General features: G+C 37.2%; 1 long non-coding RNA gene across 6 annotated transcripts in view; it reads right to left on the minus strand.

The window, feature by feature from the left end:
* LOC115493931 (uncharacterized) overlaps positions 1 to 17,902 on the minus strand; it is a 113,510-nt gene that overhangs the window by 34,610 nt on the left and 60,998 nt on the right. For 5 of the 6 annotated variants that reach the window (XR_012054203.1, XR_012054205.1, XR_012054204.1 and 2 more), the window contains exon 2: positions 3,536 to 3,608. This is a non-coding gene — a long non-coding RNA (uncharacterized lncRNA). Of the gene's footprint in view, positions 1 to 1,741; positions 2,143 to 3,535; positions 3,609 to 17,902 lie in introns of those variants that run through there. The other variant, XR_012054202.1, reaches the window with a different exon arrangement.

The raw sequence follows: 17,902 nt of genomic DNA on the forward strand, positions 1-17,902 counted from the left end.
CCTGTTACAACAACAAAAAATCAGCATAGAAATAAACCATCAGGTATTTCTAGGAGATTATTCTTCTCATTAAGGCTCCAGTTCATGTTTTCCCATCATCCACCCATTTCCTTCATATTTCCTTCTGACAACCCACTGCAAAGCTCTCCAATCTTGCAGCTTTTTCCAGGCAGAATAACCAAGGTGAAGTGTGTCTGTTTCTTTCACAGATATTCTCTCTCTCTGCTGCTGAGGCACAGCAAAAAATTATAAAAAAAATAAAACCCAGAGCATATATTATTGCTTGTTTTTTCACCCCGTCCTAAAGCAGTCTGCAGCAGACCATAGACCAAGCGCGAACTTGCCTAATCCAAAGCATGAAAATTGAATTTGGATCAGTTGATAGTCTTCAACTGGCAGTCTTGAGATGTTTAGAAACAAAGTACTGGCAAATCACTAATACTCTATGCAAACCAAGTTGTTTCAAGTGTCAACATCAAAGCCAATTTAGATGGATACATGGACTTGAGATCATAAAAATATATACTCATTTGTTAACATTTGTGTCTTGCTTGTCTCACAATTTGTGTGCACTAAGGCATCCTTTTAGTTATTATTCTCACTGGGTAGAAATTGAAATTTTCTCTATTTGGACAATTGTGACAACAAGTAAATAACTGATATAAAAACAAATGCCTGGAGACCATAATAAATATTTTTAATCACGCTACTCAATTTCTTGTTTGTTTTTGTGGATGGTACATTATTTATTTGCATCTGTTTCTACTGTAGATAAATCTGAGCCTTCACTACTGCCCAGAGTTTGCACTATGGATCTGTCATAACATTTTAACATTTTTTTACTGCCTTAACAAGGCAGTATACTGAGTTATGTAGATACTGACTATTTGGATATTAATTTATTGTTCTAAAAACAGCAGAATGTATGGATATTTCTCGAGGAATAAAAGATAATGATATGCTTCTACTAATTAACTGTTTCTTTTGTAAATTCTCAAAGAAAACGTTAAGCACATTATTTGAACCTTTAAAATGTCTGAAAAGGTAAATTTCTACAGAGTTCTTCTTGAATTACTTTAAGTAACAATCAAACAAAAATATTATCTCACATTCTGACTACTTAGAAATGCAGAGCAACTCTCCTAACTTATTAGACTTTTGAATCTTCAGTATTTGAAAGGCAGAACCATGTCAAAAGACATCACTGGAGATGGGTCACTGGGTTATATTTCACCTGTAGAGCTATTGGGGGATTCTAATCACTGATCTGAAGTTCTTGCTGCCACAATTTTCATTATTCTCTGTAAATTTCAAAGATAAGCCACTTAAAATAATTTAGAAAAATTTGATTGGTCAGGGTCTATCAGTTTCCACTTCCAAGGTTTAAAACATTCTTCTCAACATTGTAAATTTTTCTTTGTAAAAATTTTTTTATTCCACTGAAGTGCAAAAATTACACATCTTATGTCCATATTTTAGCCTGGTGTTCCAAAGAGGTTGTTCATAGACATTCCAATCTAATTGGCATTTTTAATGAAAAATGAAACAAGGACTGAAGACTTCAAAATTATTAAGTCCCTAAAAGTTTGTCATAATAAATGGCTGAGTAAAAGGAGAGTATTTCAAGTTCCAGTGTCTTCTGAAGAGCACCTTCTGTTTTGCTCCATTCAAACACATCATTGCAACATATCATAGTTTTTCTTACTACAGTTCCAGGTTCTTTAAAGCAGGTATTACTGCCTTGTGAGTCAATATTTCAGGTCATTCTCTTCTCAAAAGAAGGAGGCAAATCCATGCTTCTGTGCATCTGGCTGTATGTACACATCCAAATCCAAACACACAAAGTCTTACATGGTGCTGTACATATATATATGCACATGCAGAGGTAAAACAAACAAACAAACAAGCAAAAAAAAAACAACAAAAAAAACTTCTTTCCAATTTCATTATTTTCCTTAATGTTTTTTATTGTTGCTCAGATAGTCCATGTCATCTTCAGTTTTTCTCAGCATTCAGGTCTTTGCTTCAGAAAGTGTGTTTGGTGAAGTGAATTCCTTCTTGTAGACCTTCCATCATTTCCCAGCTCTGTCTTCCTCGCATTGCAAAATATTAATTGTTATTCCTATCAGAAACCTTTAGGGCCTTCAAGAAATTTAGAAAGTCAAACAGAAGTTAAGTTAAGTTAAAGAAGAAGTTAAGCTCAAACAGAGTTTAAATTGTCTTATTAACAAAACTAATGTTTCCTTTCTGTAGAATTTTTTAGAGATGTTTGGCTTTCTCTAACAGAATATCATGAAACTGCAGCGTGTACTCACAGTCATCATGAATCTGAGAATAGTTCTGTTCAATTTCCAAAACTGCAATTCAGAACTCCCCAGTGAATTAATAACTATTTTTTAAACTTGGGGAATTAAATTAAACTTGGTTTCTGTATTTTATTCTTAAACAGCAATGTAGTTATAACATTGCCTAATACTAAAATAATTTTTGTTTACTTGTCATCAGTATATGACCTTGAATTCCTTGAATGGAATTATTTGGAAAGAAACACATATTATTCTTAAGAATCATTTGAATATTGATGTCTGTTCTATTTGCAAATAATTTTTCCTTTCTGGGACATGTCCCACTGGGGTTGTTTATACAAAGTTCTCTTGGAGTTTTTTTTTTTTTGGCTGCTGAAAGTCCAATATAGCACAAAACATAAATAATTATCAATACCTTTACATACTTCTCTTTTATGGTGCTTGGAGAGGTGGGGGGATTGACTTTTTCTCCAGGCACTTTTCCCACTAACTTGAAAAATATCTCATTGGTGAATTGGATAGAGAGAGATAGATTTGGCTGAAGAGGTAAAAGCAGCATAATGAATTATGTGGGTGTACTCTGAATAAAACATTTCTTAGAACAGCAGTAAATTTAATGACCTGCCTTTAAGTGCTTCAAAATACAGTGTTTCTGGATATCATTAGCATATCATACAGATGATGGTTTTCAAGGAAGATGAGAATTACTGTTACAAGATGATTCATAGAATTATTGAGAATTATTTAGGTTGGAAAAGACTTTCAGAGCATCAAGCCCAATGCACTGACAAGTTCACTACTAAACCAGGTCCCCCAGATCCATATCTATATGTCTTTTAAAAACCGCCAGGAATGGTAACTCCACCTCTTCCTGGGGCAGCCTTATCAATTCAGTCACCCTTTCAGTGAAGAAATGTTCCCTAGTATCCAATCTAAACCTCCCCCGGCACAATTTGAGGCCGTTTCCTCTTGTTCTGCCACTTGTTACTTTGGAGAAGTAACCCCCACCTGGCTGCAACCTCCTTCCAGGCAGATGAGGAGAGTGATAAGGTCTCTTTTTCTCAGGCTAAACAACCCCTGCTCTCTCAGCTTCTCCCCATCAGACTTGTGCTCCAGACCCCTTACCAGCTCCACTGCCCTTCTCTTGTCATGTTTCAGCACCTCAATGTCCTTCCTGCAGTAAAACTGGAGAGACAGAGGAGCCACTGCTTGTGCTCCTGATCACTTACCCAGTCATTCCAAGCCCATGAATGCTCTCTTGATTACCCTTGGAATTCTTGTTGCAACTTCATTACTGATTACCTGAAAAATCAATAAAGAATGATAATCTGAGAGCCATACTAGGATGAGAGGCTTTCTTCCCACATCTTTAATCCAGAAGGTGTTAAAAAGTGGTGACCAGCTGCCAATAGTGTCAGGCCTTGCACATGCACAGACACAGAGATCCAAGACACTCAATCCAACAATTCAGGTTTTGTCTTGCTGTCAGTGAGGGGATTCCCCTTCTGCACCTGGACTGACTGTTAATGTCAGGCAATGGAGAAGCCAGATACAAACCTGTGGGAAACAAGCATATTCCTTTCTATGGGTGATGGAACCAATCTGCCTTTCTTTCACCCACTAAGAAACAAAAAAAGCACTAGAAAACTTCAAACACTAGAATCTTTGAAATGCATAAGAAAGATTATGATGTCTACAGTGAAGTTAAACAGCTTCTGCCATGATATTTGCAGCAAACTACTCCAAAGTAAGTAAAAGAAACAGGAAGCACACAAGTTTTAAACCACATTAATTTTTTCACTGATGGGTCCAATTGATGTCAAAGAACAAAATATTGACACGAACAGCTTCCAGAGGTTCTCTCCTCACTAGATCAATAAAAGCATCTTTCCCTACCCATATTTCCAGTACTGCACAGAATCTCACTCAGCCATGCCTAGTCTCATAAGCAGGAATTCTTATTTCAAAGGCTGATTTGAAGTGCCTATTCTTCTATGTAAAAGTTTTTGCAACCTCTCTTACAAAGCAGGGAATGTAGCTCATGAATGTAGATCTACATAATAAGATTATGGCTGAAAAAGTGAACAGCAGAGCTCATTTATTCTACATGCCTACTCCAGAAAAAATTGAATATCATCCATCAATAGCATGCCCTGGAATGAAGAATCCCAGAGAGGACAAACACAGCTGCTGCCAAAGACACAAAGGAGACAACATTGTGATCGAAGTGGGGAGACTATCACACAATATCAGAGATAATCATTAAAAACAGCCAACAAAGCTCAGTGGCATTAGCAAACTGTTTGGTTCAGACTCATTAACGGACCACATGGGCAATTTCAACAAATTATGGCATTTCAGAGTGGCTGCACTGGAAATCAGCTTGAGGGCAAAAGGAAGCATGAATCAATTCCTCTTAAAAGGCAGTTGTTACAAAAATTATAGTTTAGTCTGTTTACATTATATTTGTGTCAGGGACAAAATCTGAGGTGTAAATATGATCTTAAAGGTCTTTTTTAACCTTAACAATTCTGAGATTCTGTGAATATACATTAATGGCCCAACAGGCCAGTACTGCAGCACAATCAGGAATGCAACTCTTCCAGGCATAACACAGTCTGTCATTTGAATAGGTCTCCACATGATAAGAGGACAAGACAATGAACTTAATCACATCCCACTGATTCAGATCTTTCTGTAACAGGGGTTTTATCAGAATTGCATTTTGAAATTAAACCATAAGAGAAAGAAAAGTTGGACTGTGACATCATAACCTTGACCTTTCGTGACTAAAAGGTACTTCCATTCCATTTGACTTTTCTAAATTTTGCATTATGCTAATATGTACAGTATGTATGGTATATTTATTTATTTATTTATTTATTTATTTCAGTATTTTTTGATTACAGGAAATATGTAAAGAATACATTCTATAATTGCCTCGAAATCTCTCTGCTTTCTAGACATATATGCTAAGTTCACCATACCCAGCATTTGAAGTAGTCCTTTGTACTTATTTCTTACTGCACACATTCAAAAGATTTTTTTCTTCAATGTACTAGTAGCTGAGATTACAAAATTTAAGCCAAACTGGTAACTTGCTTTGTTTCTATTCTTCACAAAAACTCCATCAGGTAGATATCCCTATTTTTTAAATTACTTAATTCCTATATCTCTTTTCATATTGCTTTATCTCTTGACAACAAGAGATGAAACATGGATAGACGCCACCCACTTCTCATGAGCAACGATGCTTTGGCTATCTAAGGCTGTTAGCTTTGTCAAAACATAATTTTGATGTCTCATAAAGGAAACTAACAGGAAAAGTAATTGCCATGCAAAATGAAATTATGAAATTTATTTATATAAGATACAGCTTGTTTTAATGTATTGCACCATGACTTTAGTGAGACATAATAACAGCCAATAAGAAACACTCAGTGCTGCAGCTCTGCAACCCCTTAATGCGGCTTGGTGATCAGCAGAGTAACCACTCTGCTGTGACTCCCAGCAGCTCTGCAGATGCAGTCTGAATGAACCATTAGTTTTGGTTGACAAATACCTGTGTTTTCATCAATATGTAATCTTAACAGAAGATGAAATTGAAGTCCAGAGGCCACAATGCAATCATATTTTCCACCTTGATTTGTCTTGGTTTGGTTTTGTTTTCCTTTAAGTCCGTGGTGTTCTTGCAGTTTTTCTTGTACCTTCTACTTTCTATTCACAAAATGACTGAATGAAATGTATTGCTGAATACTTATCTACTCTGTGCATTTTGTTCTGAATATTCTTACTTATCTTCCTTTTTTCCCCTGCTTTTCCTAAATATATATTCTAACAAATTTAAAACTAAAATCTAATTTTAGCTATCATAAATGTCATCATGGAATTGTCTGTATAAAATCTTCACTGCAAACATAACCACATTACTGTGTGAAAGTATATGGTTAACCTATGTACTTTAATATGCTTACAAGTAAATTTTGGCTGTTCAGTTTGGTATATGTGAAAGTGATCTCACATTGACACACCAGGAAGTTTTCTCCATGGAAGCTGCTGGTGTGACTGAAATATCTTGTGACATTCTAGTAAAGATCCATTCTGAATCTCAGACAGTGAATATTTTCAAATTATCCTAAAGTTCTGAAAATACTTCAAAGTGCTTTTGACCATGTCAACCATGACTATTTACTTTAATATCTTAACTCATCGAGAGAAATTAAGGCATGAAAACCAAGGGGGTTTAGCTCCTGTATATACTGAATGTTGTCAAGACTATGGATGTACTGTAATAATTCCAGATTTCAAAGAGCATTTTCTTTGCATCAGCCATTCCATCCTGCCTTGTGCTATGGCCAAAGTCAATAGGGGAGGCAAAGAGGACAGACCTAGGCTCTTCTCAGTGATGCCCAGTGACAGGATCAGAGGTAATGAGCACACACTGAAACATGGGACATTCCCTCTGAATATCAGGAAACACTATTTTACAGTAAAGGTGACCAAGCACTGGTACAGGTTGCCTAGAAAGGTTTTTCAAGGAGTTTCCATCCTTAGAGATATTCAAAAGCTGTTTGGACATGGTTCTGGGCAGCCTGCTTGAGAAGAAGGGTTGTATCCGTTGACCTCCAGAGGTTCCTTTAAACCTCAATGATATTGTGGTTCTGTGTGATTCTACTTACAGACAAACTCCAGTTTGAAAGAACTGAAAGCTCTGCCATTACTATACTGGAATTCAAAACATGGGACTGAAACATTCAACCTCAGGTCTTATATGGTGTGTTCCCTTCACACATGGAGCAGCCTGTGTAAAGGAAATCTTTAGCTAAGCCACCATCTCTCCTGAGGTCCTGTAAACACTGGCAAGAGGAAAAATCCTTCAGAAAGCATTAAAGTGAAGAAATCTATTTTAGCCATCTGTCTTCTTCTCACGATTACTTAGTTTAGGAAGAAAAGGCAGCTCTATCCTGTTCTGGGAACAATGCTCCTAAAATTTACAAACAGCTGTCCCATTGCAATGCTATCCAGCATACCTCATATTGTAGGAAGAAACTTTGGCTTTTCAACAGCTCATTAAAATACAGATTTTGGGGTCAGAGCATGAAATTTTTGTTTATCCTCCAGAAGCACACAAGCATGCACAACCAGGATATGATTACACAGAAGAAGGTTTGCCAAGCTGAAACAGGGCTCCTGGGGATACAGGCAGGGCTGACGAGAAGCTGGGCAGAGCCAATTGAGCCCGGTAGTCCCTCAGAGTCTGGACATCTTTTGACCCTACAGACTAAATAATGATTGATCTTCCTTGGCCATATGTTGGTCTATGAGGATTGGCTTTATATGTACGCAGCTACAATCTCACAATTTCTTCTACTAATTACTTCTACTATTTCTTGCTACAATTGCTTCTACTAATGCCACTCTTCCACATGTGAAATGACCCCAAAGGCAATCTTTCCCCGCCATTCTGACACAGAAAATTCTGCTAAGAATCACTGCAGGTGACTTGCAAAAATGCAAACATGCTGGTTTGGATTTGAATCCTCATCGTGGGTGAGGATTTGAACCCACCAGTCTTTCTATTGGGTAAAAAAATTACTCAGGCAGCTTAAAACCTTTGATTTTCCAAATATACTAGAAAATTTGTCACAGTCAGTAACTAAGACATCACTTTTAATCTGTCCTTTACACTTTTACATTTTTATCACTATAAAATTTAGTGATAAAATTAAGGTACTTTTAAAATTAAGGTACTTTTTATCTAGGAAGATAACTGAAATAACTGGGGAATCACAAATAGACTCGTTTCTCCTTTATTTAAAGGTAACTCCTGTTTACTTCTCACTTTAAGTAAGAAATGCAGTATTTCTCCAATGTAGTCTTAAAAAATGTTTCATGTATTATGGTATAAACAGATCTATGCTCCTCAAAACTCCTTCTAAACTGTATTTTAAAAAGCTTAGATAAACAAATAGTGTTCAAAAGCTGTTATTCTAGAAACATGTAGAAATTAAAGTTCTTGTTTTATGAACAATTTTATAAAAGAAAGATAATTTTATTTTATGTCCTTAAGGGCTTACTGACAAGGTTGGAAAGGCTGTGCATTTGTTAAAAAATGTGTGTTAAAAACAATACCTGAAAGAGATGGGAGCTCTGCAGTGCTGTCACAGCACTGTCTCATGGCAGTGAGCACACTGGAGGTGACCAACTGCTCCTCTGGAGCTAAATATTGCCTGGAGAGGGGCAGAGCAGCCAGCAAGGCAGGAGAGAACAGCAGGGGCCTGTTCTCAAGGTGGAATTATGTGTCACATGGCCTAAAGGGCAAAACTGATAGATGTGCAAAGAGTCCCTAGCAGCTTCAGACTAATTAATCACACAAACTCAAATCATATCCTGACTTTCTACAACGGTGCCAGGAGGTAGAGAAGATTTCACTCCAGCCCACATTTAAGCATTTCTGAAAAGTGCATTCATCCCATACTGTTCATTTCAATTTCTTTAGTTTTTGGTTTGCTGCTTTATTAAAGCACATACTTTGCAGGATCCAAAATGGGAACCTCACATGAGCAGAGTGCATAGTTAACATCCTGAACAGGAACAAAATCCAAAATACAATCCGTCTTCCATAAATAAGACAGAAATTTATAGAGTACAATTATTGTCTATTTACATTTCTGCAGAACACACTCAGCTGCTGTATTTTATATATATCACAAAGTATATTATTCCACACACTCAAAGCAATTAATAATGCTCTCCTTTGCCTTGCCCTGCTATACAGAACACATTTTCTCCTATTCTGCATTGGGTACATGGAGTAAATCATAAAGGTCACACCAATCTGTCAGAAGACAAGTTTATATTCTTGTTCACTAACATGACAGGTTGCCTAAGCATATTAAGAGGTGCTAGATAATTTTCATTTTTCAGGCCTCCAGTCTCCCTTTGATCTCCATATATCACTTTCCAATTCCTTTCAATTCTATTCCCACATGCATGGATGCAGCTACACAACAACAGAGGTTATTTGTAATTAACCCTGAACTGAAGACATGAGCTCCTTGCCAAGCACCAGCCCTAAAACAGCACCTTCCCCACCTTTCCTGTTGTGTGGTTAATTGCCACTGAGGCCATGGCATTCCCCAGGAAGTGTCTGCAAGCAGCTCACAGCCAGAGTGACAATGAGGACCTGCATAAGCAGGGGCTGATGACACCAAAATTACAGCTTATTTAACAGCATGATTCATCCAGATACTTAACCACAGATTTAGAAATAAATATACACTCTCCCCATTTGAAGTAACTGAGACAGAAATACATCTTACTGAACAAAGCATATGTCTGACAAATTCTGTAATGAATCAAGGCTTTCTACCGCCAAGTCTTAACTAAAGTCAGTCACATTTCTGTTCATACAAGCTGCTATTACAAGAGTGCCCAGGAATCATCAACAAGGGCTTTAATTTATTTAGCTCTGTACAGGGTCAGGGGGATAAAAATGACAAAAGCCTGACAACACAAGAGAAGAGACAACCAGCAGGGAGGAGATGAGAATGATGGGACTGAGGATGGGCAGCACAGCTAAGAGGGACTTTCCTGTCTGGAAACTGTCACAAGCACTCTGTCCATGGAGCACTTTCCATGGGGTGTGATGGAGGGTAATGAGGCAGCTCACTGAGGTGTGCAGAGAGCTCCTCAGAGGCAGTGAGAGAAGACACAAAACTGCTTCTTTGAAATGCTAACAAGTGCAGGCTGAAGCTGGCTGGCATCAGTGACCTATCAGGGCTAAGAGATGACGCCTTCTGTGAATTATAGGTGATCTGTAGGGAAGGTGCCGCTTTGAAGTGCCTTGAAGGTGAAGTCAAGTGCTTCACCTTTAATGTGATATAAAAAATAAAAGCCAGCGGTGGGGTGATGAGAGGGAGCAAAGTGACAACCCAGGAATTATTTTGCAGCAGCAAGATGAAGGTCAGGAAAAGGCTCCATCCCTGCCCAGATCATTCCCTCCCATGACCACAATCTCCCAGCTGATCCTCCTCACTACATGAGTACATGAGGCACTTCCATTAACACTTGGCAAGTTTGATTTTTTTATTCTCAAATTCAGGGCATGTATGTGATGGAGACTGAACCCAGGATAAGTAGTATGATTAAAAATGCCTGAAAATATAATTTAAACATTAAAATATAATTTTAAAAAATCAAATTTCCTTTAAATGATATATTAATAAATTAATCACCAGATAATCAAAAGAAAGTACTCAATCATTGCCTTAGTTTTAGATTTTGATTCATTTCCCAAGAATTCACATGATAAAGGGGCATATTACTCCATTAATATGCATGTTTCATAAAAGAATCAAAATTGCAAGTAGTAAAAACTACTTAACTTTTAACATAGCAATCAGGTATAAATAAGTGGAAAAAATAAACTATATTAACAAATATAAGTATTTTGTTTAATTGTGAGGGAGATTTTTCATCTCATAAAAGCATTTGCTTTCATGCTCTTTCACCTTTTCATCTCTCAGAATTACATAGGTAATTCTGATTATGTCATATTCTGGTAATGACATACTCTCTAGACATTGACCTTCTGAATAGATCACTGGAGATCTAATCTGCCACATCCCTTGACATGTCTCAATCCCCACATGGGGCACATACTCATCATTACCCTGCTGTAACATTCCATATGTACACACTGTTTTGCTGTAATTTGCTCCTTTCACTATATTCTCCAGCTCTTCTTAACAACCTCATGCACTGATTGTTTTAAAGGGAATCCCAGACTTTGCTTCTTAGCCTCCAGCAATGACCAAACATGACCAGTAAGCAAAGAGCTCTGGTGAGCAACATTCTCCTACATCATTCAATAATAACCAAATATGCATCACACATCTTCTCAGCATTATTTCCTACTGAGTTCTTTACACAACATAACTTCCTGCTGTTTCCTTCCACCCAGCTCTGCTTGGAATGCACCCAAAGTATCCAACAACCAATGAAACAAAGAAAGGCTTGGTGTGGCTGTACAGAAAAATACCCCAGCATCCTTGTACATTTGCACATGAACAGTAGGAATTGTCTGGGAATCACCTCCCTTAATTTTAACGATCTGAAAGGCATTGCATCTTAGCCATTGATATTGGCTGTTTCTTTAATCTGTGAAGAGAAGTGGCTATTTCTGGCTATTGATTCATCCTTCTCTCTTTTTGCATCTGCTTAGATGAGGCTTCTGACCTTCGAGCAGCTAAAGGTGCACACAGCACAGAGCTCTGTAAGGAGGCTTCTTCCTCCTGTGAACAGGGCTCCTTGTAGTGTAGAGCTGCTACTCTACGGCCAGAGTCCTGCATTCAACAGGGATAAATGCATCGTTCTACAGGGATAAATGCATTTGCCTTGGCTAAAACAGAAACAGTGGGAAAAGGCTCACTGACTCACTCCCCACCAGATGGAAAAAGAGGCATTCTTCTTTTTCAGATGCCTCCTGTGTAATGAAAAGGTGATGATTTAGCCTTCTACAGATGTCCTTTAAGTGTACTATGTTCCAGACCTTCTGAAAGCACACTTACTCTGCTCTGGTGTCCCACCACCTCTGGGGCACCATATTTCTGGAAACAGTCCCCATCACTCAGCAGTTAGTCAGCTCACTGAAGCATTTCCAGCTGTAGGAAGGCTTTCCCTAATAAGCCAATAAACCTTTAAATAATTGCATACACGTGTGTAAAATCTCTGCATTATTTACATGTGTTAAGTTCAATTATATTTTTTAATATAAGTAAAATAAGTGTTGAAACAAAACATTTCCTTTTCCAACCCCATGGTTTTGCTTTCTTGTCAAGTTCATGACTCTTTGACCTTGTTTCACCCATGCATGCTCCTAGCTCATCAAAACCAAGTGAGAAGAAACACATGCACAGCTCTTAAAAAGCAAACAGTGTCCTGGTAAGAACTCAGAGTTAGAAGAAAACATTTTCATATTAATCAAGTGCTGAAAACATCATTAAAAAAAAAAAAAATTAAAAAAAAAAAAACCACCACAAAAGTAGTTTGAGAAGTTCTGAACAGGGAATGGGGCAGACAACACAACTCCACCTTGACTGTTAAAATAGTTGTGGATGTAGCTTAAATGCATCACAGCACAGAAATTACAGAAATTATCTCTTCTGCAATTTCCGGGTGCATGTTTAAGGATCCTTTCAGTTTTCCTGCTTCTTATTGTCTCACTCCCTTTTCTGTGGACTTCAATGTCTCCTGTGTTTTTAATTTTCACTTTTATCCCAGTGAGAGAGTCCTTTGAGATAAATTTCTGGTTACATTCTAGAAAAATTCACATTCCTACAAGGGAGGCTTCACATACAGTTTTAATTATTGATTCTGTGATTTAGAAGTCCCAGTGAAACTCAAGAAAATGAGAAAATAACAAGCCTTCCAAAAAAAAAAGAAAAAAAGCAAAATTCATCTTTTCATCTTTTGGAAATGCACTGCTGAAAGATATTTAGATCAAGAATTAATGAGAATTAAGGGTCCAAATTAAATTTTATTGGGCAATTTGGCAACCATACTTCTATCCCAAGACACAATATTTTTTGTGTTACCACTATTTTTCTAAATCTGAGCTCTAAGAAATATTCACAACATTTTTCATGAAACTGTGACTTGAACTATGTACTCATTTATTGAATTATCTAGCCCAGAATGAAAACAGGAGGTATTCTAAACCTAAAAGGTGGAGTCCTTTCCAGTTCTTGAAGATATTTTTTCAGTCTTTTGATCTAGTTTGATTAAGCAACACACAACATAGCTACTTTGCAATCTTCCACCACGTTTGTGCTGTCCTTATCTAAGAAAATATCATACTAGCTGTTCTGGGGTCTGGTTTATGAGACTTCAGTGTGGTTGTTTCCATTGCAGGATTAAAACATCAAAGAGCAACATTAGCCCCCAAAAAGATGACCAAGAAGTAACAAATCATTAATAAGTCTATAATCAGATGTGGAAAGTTTAACTCAGGTCATTGGAAACATTCTTTTCTGTTTCCAGGTGAGAGGAATTCAAGACTGGTCAGGTAGGAATGTGACTGAGACCAAACAGCTCTATTCTTACCCCATCAAAAGAATGTAATTTAATGTCCACTCAGCTGCGTGCCTAAGAAAAGATCAAAAAGAATGTACCATAAAATTATCTTTTCCACAAAAGTGCTCTAGCCCCGCCTGGAGAGGGATTTCTCTAGGAGCAAAAATGAAATCAGCCACTAAAAGGAAGGGAGCCGAACAAAGAGCAGTTGCAGAACCGCCCCAGCTGTGTGCACAGCAGCTGCGGGAGGAGGGAGGCGGTGCCAGAGCCGCGCCCAGCCTGGCTCCTCCTCTGCTCCAGCCCAGCAGCACAAACAGCGGGAGATGCCAAGGTTAGAAAAGGTTAGAAACATCCTTCAGCCTTCACTGATCAAAATAAAGTTCACTTAAATTTCTTGAAAAGTATGTTTTGCAAAAAAAAAAAAAGAAAATATTTTTGATTTCACTAATGGAATGTTTTAAATAATATTTTAATAAATTATCATAAATATTAGTTGTACATTCTTCTACATTAATAAGTAACTACACATTCATCTACATTAATAAATTCCATCTCTATCATTCTAGCTCTATAGTTAATATTTTAAAAGTACTCTGATTCTGTCTCACTGACAGTCCAAGAAAAAAAAGTGTTTGAGTTTCTAGGAAAAAAACTTTCCCTTTATGGGAGAATATTTTTTTTTAAGTTTAAGGTTAGGCAGACTGGAATATTTACTGGAATAGAAATTAAACATTTCATTGCACTTGTATTTAAATCTGGTCTTTTAAAAGTATATCTTTATTTTAAACCAAAGTATTTTACAATCAAAAGTTTGGGGTTTTTTTTCCTATCTTTCTTATGTGGACACGACTATCTGAATTCATAATTAATTTGTGAATGACTGAGGCATTTGATGGGGACTTTTCTGTGAATAACAATTTTTTAAATCTTTAAGCTCTCATCCTCCTGTCTGTAAGAACATGGATGACCTAGAGGTAGCATATTATACAAATGTGTTGGTATATTTACATAAGTATATATTTCTGCATTATATATATTGGTGAAAAAAAATTTTGGATATGAAATAAGACATACCCACTTTTTTCAGACTGAAAACATACTAAAACCAGAAATTGAAACAACTTTGATTTCCTGTTCTTCCAATAAGATCTGAGAAGTATTTTGACTCCAAGTAGAAATTCTGGAGCAGTAGAACACGTTCAATGGTCCACAGACCTCAACAACTTTCCAAATATCAAACCAAAATAATTCTGTCCTTAAACAAAACATTTAAATTGTCACTGGAAACTGAAAAGATCATTCAGGGAGGTTGCCACAGAATCTCTTGACTATTAAAATTATTAAATTAAATCTTCCAATTTTTATTTCTAAGACTGATTCCACTCCTGAAAAACACCTCTCCAATGCAAAGTTCTTTTTCCTCTTATTGAAATTCTATAATTTGTTGCTGAGAAAAAAGTTGCCACTGAAATGGAGTAAGGGACAAGTCAACTTAAGAAGGACAATGCAGCTGTCAAACAATTGATTTCACATTGCCTACGAGAAAGAATAACAGCACTTCTAGTACTGGAAATACAAATTTGAGTTTGTTGTTGTTTTCAAATTGTGGTCTAAAATTATTTTGGAAACCTCAGAATATTTCCCCTCAGAAATGTTTTCTTTGTTGAAAGCAGACTAATCCATTAAACACACCTTTGATACACCATTTTTTAACATCCTTGTCCATCAGTCATAAAACAGAAAGTCATTTACAAGGCAAAATAATTATGAAAAAATTCAGTTATCAATCACCACTGGAATGAAATTCCAAAACCATTACACAGTCTTACTCCTGAGCCAGGTACAAAGACACATTCAATTTCAAAGAATTGATAAATACATAACAATGACAGTACTGACCTTTTTCCGGGGCTGACTATTTACGTCATTGCTTTTGATAGTTAAAAAATGGGTGGAAGGATGAAGAAGATCACTTAAAAATGAGAGAAACATAATTATTAGAGTTTATGAAAATGTATGTTTCTTGATGCCAGAAGAGGGGCTTTTTGACTGCTCTTTATGTAAGAAAAGTATCCAGAAAATCCCTTCACATATTCAAAGAAGGACTTAGGTGCAGTTACTCACAGGAAAGAGTAGTAACAAATAGCAAAGGGTATCTATCAATTAGTGGAAGAAATATATCTAAAAGTACACAGAGGTGAGACAGTCAAGATAGATTTTTCCTAGCAATTTCCAGAAATTTTGGTCATATGGATATGAATTCTGCTGTGGTACTTGCCCTCAGGTATCATTTTCTAGAGAATATACTCTGTTCATTTTATTGATAAAACAGAACTTTTTCTTACTTTTTTATTCCTGCTTATAGAGGTCAACTTCACACATGTCAATCTCCTGTAATTATAGCTTACATAATGTTCTAGCTAGAGCATCTATTCTATTCAGTGCTTAAATTATATGCACCTTTTACTAGGTCACTATGTTTCAGTATGCAAAGCAAATTATATAATCCCCATTTTGGAAAGAATGGGCAACCAGAACAGCCTGTCATGAATAAATGCATTTGGATCCAGGTCTCCAAGTGTTTGCATCTGCTGGTCGTCTCCCAAGGGACAAGGGAAGAGTCAGCTCTCCCAGCCTCAGTTCTTCAAATGTTATCAGACTGCAGGTTGCAATATGCTTTTGTCAGTTTTAACAAGCACATACTTAAAATACTGGAGATGCTAATACTGTCCATTTTAATTATCTTGATCTCACTGTTCAATATATTTGTACTGGAACTTGACCAGTGCACTGTCAGTAAGGGGGATAGAAGTGTGATATGAAGAAAATAAGGATGACAGACAAGGCTAATGCCACTACTGCAATGTTTATTAGAAGTGGCTGCACACACAAACGATGAAGAATTACAGTGCTCACAGTAGAGAAGTTACTTTTTTGATAACCAAGGAAGACTTCAAAGCAGATTTTTATATGGATTTTTCTCATTTCAGCTGTTTTGAGCATTCATAGAAGCTGAAGAGTGGTAACTTCTCTCCCAGTGGAGACTACCATGCACCCCTGCAGTAACTGGAGAGGTCTCAGTGGAGGCCAAGCAGAAGGATTAATTGAGGTTTCTAGGATGAAATTTCTCACCCCCTGATGAAATTCCCGTAAATCCCTAAAGCAGAACCATCATAAGTCCCAAGCGAAGTCCAGGTGCTCTCTTGGCAAGGCCTTACCCACTTTCTGTCTGGCAGCACATACAATTTTATGCAGCTGCTTACATGGAACAGGAGTCATCCCATCAGTCACTGGTAATCATTGCTTTATAATGTTGCGTGGAAACATTATCTAAAGATGCAGCTGAGGCCAGTGCAAACAGCATTAATTGAAGACAAGAGACTTTTCATGGGCCAAAGCACTTACAGCCCAAATAAATAAGACACTAAAAGAGGTGAGAAAGTTAATAAATTTCATCAATATTGTCAAGTTCATATTAACTGATGAAGACAGGAAATCAGTAATCTGTGTCTGAATGCACACACAGCCCTCCAGTGGGTGTGTGTTAATGTCCCCTGGCTGAGTTAATACACAGAGGATATGTTATATCTGAATTCCTGCTCTGTGATAGTACAAGCTCTTGTAACACATATTATTAATTAGGGAAGTTTCTTGGCTTAACCTGTCATGTATCAGCAACAGATGAGCAGACAGAGAATGTGCTGATATTAAGCACTAAGAATAAAAATGAACTAAATTTTTGCCTAAGTTCATTGGATGCACCTTGGTAATTGAACCCTGAGCATGGTACTTGTTAATTAAAATACATTAGTTTTAAACCACCATTACATTTGCCTTGACAGTTGCACATCAATAGACCTTACTTTCTAAATGGCAGTAACTCTTCCTGTTCCAAATAGTTCTTCACATTGTTTTAAATAAATGAGTAAAAAAGTACTAAATTAAACAAAATGAAAAGCATCTTTTTTTTTTTTTTCTTTGATAGGAACGTGACTCTCTCCTTTCCTTCCTAACCTGTCTATATTTCCCATCCCTTCCAATCAAGGACACACTGGTCATTCCCATCAGAGCTGACACCTAGCACTGGTGTGACCAGGACATGGGTGCGCTGCCCTCCCTCAGTGCCTGAGGCTGCAGGGCAGCAAGTCTGAGTGCTGCTGTTCTGGCAGGAGTCTGAGGTGAAGTGGGGCAAAAGGTAAGACCAGCAGGCAGGAGACACAAGTCAGATTTGGGACTGAAGCCACAGTCCTGAGCTATGGCAGGACAGACACAAATGGACCAGCAAGCCATGGCAGTGGGGCTGATATTGATATCCCAATATCAGGATGCTGATATTGGGTTGGGGTTTGTGTTGCCTAAAGTAAGTTAAACTGTCACAGGGTTTCACTGGCCTACAAGATCTCCTCTCTGTCCTTGCCCTGTGTAAAGTTACACTGGAGATGGGAAGAACAAGAGAAAACCCCAAAAGAAAGGCTAAATCAAATTGTAAGATCTCTACCTTGGAGAGGCAGAGAAAGGGG

This window comes from Taeniopygia guttata, chromosome 2, assembly GCF_048771995.1.
Source record: "Taeniopygia guttata chromosome 2, bTaeGut7.mat, whole genome shotgun sequence".
Lineage (NCBI taxonomy): Eukaryota > Metazoa > Chordata > Aves > Passeriformes > Estrildidae > Taeniopygia > Taeniopygia guttata.